Source organism: Falco punctatus (genome assembly GCF_963210335.1).
Source record: "Falco punctatus genome assembly, chromosome: 1".
NCBI lineage: Eukaryota > Metazoa > Chordata > Aves > Falconiformes > Falconidae > Falco > Falco punctatus.
The window spans coordinates 37,103,039-37,106,904 of NC_137580.1; positions in this window are offsets into that span (position 1 = coordinate 37,103,039).

The following is a 3,866-nucleotide window of genomic DNA, read 5'->3' on the forward strand; positions in this document are numbered from 1 at the left end:
TGTTTGAAGAATTATCACTTTCTGTTCTTCAGATGATTTGTGTTTTGGATTGGGATTACCTAAAGGATTTGAAACACTTCATAAGCACTCAAATGTTTTTCTCACATGATTTTCATTCCCTGATGAAGCTGATTGCAGCCATCAGTTTACAGTCGCATCTATCTTGATGTGCTTGTGCACCTCCTTCCACCTGGCTGCTTGTTTAGCCTGTTTCCCCAGCGATTTTAGCTTTAATTCAGAACACTGTGAAGTTCTATGGCCTGTAAATTGATTTGGTTTCTTCCCAGGTCTTCCATCAGCCAGAGCCACCTCTCTTTCAAAATGAGGTAGAGATGGTAAACCAAAGACCTCCAGTGCTCAAATGAAAAAACCCAAAAGAATAAAATACCATCTTCCTTCCAGCAGGCCAGAACTGGCAGCTGTAAACTGGAGCAGTAGGTCAGAACACATACGTGAGCCTACGCTCACACAATAGAAGGACATGTATTAGAAGTCTGTATTAGTGAGGAAACCTGTTTCAGCTTCAACCTTTCCAAGGATTGCTCCAAAGTAAAACCTTATTTGAAATATTAAACACCGATTTCTTGATACTATCTTTCAAAGCAACAGTGCCTTTATGGAGTGCAGCCTGAAAAGAGCATGAAACATAGCTTCTACACCAGCCTCAGAAGGGGAAAAAAAAACAAAGAAAAAAAAAAAACTTAAGAGTAGACCCATCAAAGAAGTGGCAGCAGAAAAAGCAGGCAGGGAGTAAAGGAGCTGGCCACCTACACCAAGCTCTCATAGCACTGTTAAACAAAGATAATTAGTGCAAGTCACTGAGTCACCAAGTCCTGTAGCTTTTTTATGGCAGTGCTATTAGTCTATGTTGGAGTCAGCCTTGAATTCCAGCAATGCAAGCAAGAAGGAGACCCACCATGAATAGGTCTTCAAGTATATCTGTTACACTGGAACTGGAAAATTAACCACACTTCTCTGCTTAATCAGCTGATGGTATTTCATTCTTTACTTTATGTATCACATTTTACTCTTTCTTTTTAATCACCTTTTCTAACAGCTAAGATTCCTGAATGTCATCACATACGCTGCTAGAGTCATTGCTTTAGGTGTGTACATGTTATTAGGTACGGACAGTCCAGCCATCTATTGCACAGTGTGAGGCCCAAAAGGCATCCTAAATGCAAAAAGTATCGAGTTTTGATAAAAGAAGCCTTCACTGTAAGAAGTGATGGCATGTAAGGTGCCTCACATGTCTTTTCCATTGTGTTTGTGATACTTGCTTCTGGAGGAAATATGATTACCTGTTCCTCTCAGCAGGGCAGTGGGAAGCATTACTACTTCTGATTTTCAGTCCTCTGGAGAACTTCTAAGGGTCACTTAATTTGGATATAATAATAAATAAAGCAGACTTTTGCCAATTATTATTATTTCATTGTTGTGTTTTAAATATCAACTATGTAAAAGTCATTTCTAGCTTCAGTGTAAATATATTAAACTAAGAAAAGTGGAAAAACTCACATTCATGTTCTGATGATAGGTCCTATCCTAATTTAAGTGGGAGAGATGGGCAGCTTCTCTGCTAATTAAAGGAAGATGCTATCAGGGAGCTTCTTATATTCCCCACTTGATCGCAGTTCAAGTTATTGGAGGCACATGGATGAGAGCTTGAAAGCTACCCCCACTTTTCCCCACAAAGCTGAGCTGCAATCACTAATCAGTAAGGGGAAATATCAGAAGAAAAGGGGGAAGCAGAAAGCAAAGTGCTTGGCTCTATTCAAGAAGAATCCTCCTGACCCAGGTTGGTCTCTGTAAGTTTTAAGACTGCTCAGTGCAGCATAGAGCAGTTGCAACAGAAGGCCAGATGTAGATTTACCAGCCACAGTAAGTTTGTACCTGTGAAGTTACCTCTTCACAGGTAGTGTCTTTTCCTTCCTTTCCATGTTACATCTAGAAAATCAAGTTTTCTTACTGTTACTGGGACAGAAGGTACACTTTTCCTGGGGAGAGTTTAACTTAGGAAGATTAGGAATTGTATAGTCCAGTATACAAACAGGTTCAGAATATTCAGTAATGCATAATTAAGAAAGCATCCATGAAACCACAATGTCAAAGACATTTTGTCCATAATCAAAAACTAAAGTTTCACCAACAGATTCTATTTTCTCCTTTATCATCAAAATTTAAGGTGTGATTTTCCCATTCTGGTATGACATCCAGTTTTAAAACTTAATTTATTTTTAAATGTATTCTGATTTTGTGCACTATGTTCTCAGGATATCAGATACTAAACGCATAGATGTTATCTGTTATTTTATTAAGCACATCTTTCAGGACTGAAAGGAAAACTGAACCTGACTGCAGGGCAGTAAGATGCGCTCACGTAGAAATTGCTTTGTTCACGTGTTTCATCTGCTCACTTCAGGGAAGGAAATCTTTGTAAAAATGGCTGCCATCATACCTTCCATCTGCATGCTTCTTTGATGATCCCCTAGAGACATGAGTGCCAGCTACTCACAGCCTTTCCAGGAAGAAGAATATGCATTGGGATATGATCCCACAGTTCCACAGGGTAAGTTTGATCGTTATCATTCACCTGATGTGCCAGTACCAGGTTAAGTAAACAGCTATCTGGATGAGTTCATCTTATTCAGAGTACTGTGAAGATAAAACTAAAAGCTCTGGGAAAAATAATGAAGAAGAGATGCACTCCTTCTTAATACTTTTGCAAAAATAGCTATAAAGTCATTTAAAATCAGACTCCATTGCAACTGAGAAACACACAAGAACTCCTTCATAAAACGTGATAATTTTTAAAAAAATTATTTATTTCATATGTACTATAGATGCCCTTATTTGAATATTTTGCTCTTTTAGATAAAAAATTATTCATCTGATTTGGGATTGCTGATGTTGAAAAAATAGTAAATTAAACTCAAATAACATTTTTCTAGAAAACTGAAATGGAATGAGATTAATTAGGAATATTCAGCTATTAGATCTCAAATTTATTTTGTATTATTCTTAACACCCACTTTCTTTCATTGCTGGGTTTGCTACTTTTCTCTACATTTACCCATGACTCATTGTTGATTGCAAATCTGAAGCATTTAATTTTAGATAATGTTTGTCTTCTGGGAATCAGTCATAAATTACTATAAAATTTGACAATCTTTTACGCCAAATATGTCACCTCCCTTCAGAGATGTTGAGCATTATTTTGCATGCTTTTGTCTTTCTATTATTTCATTTATTTATGCAGAGGTAGTCTCAGTTCAATGAAGAATCAATTCCCTAGTTTCAAGGCTTAGCAAAAAACACCAGTTATATAGGAGTAACAGATTCAAACTACTTATTTGTGCTGTAGTAACAATGTTTGTCAGCAAATGCTATTTTAAGGGAGTTTGTACCTCCTGCAGTAGAAATCAGTAAATCTCAGACCAAAGGGACAACATAAAGAACAATACTACTCAGTTTTACTATTTGAAAAGTAGAAGCAAACTTTTAAGAATGGGTTAAATGGGTATGGTGACTATTCCCACCATTTGTGTATTTGTTTTGTAAATAATTTCAAGCTAGTTTTCCATTTTTTTTCCTTCCCCTGCATTGAAATTAAGCAGTGATTTCCTGGTTTGCTGTGATATCCAGCAAAAAATCTCCTGGGATATCACAGCTGTTGTGGAGCTCTGCCAGACGAGTGAGCCCATGCAGAATGGCACAGGTCAGTGCCATCGTATGAAATGATCTTGATGGCTTTAGAAAAGGTACATTTTTACCATGTTGATCAAGGAAAATTGCACATGTAGCTTCTTTGACTGTATATATGGTGGTCAGGCTGGGTGCATAAATACATCAAGAAGAAACAGAAC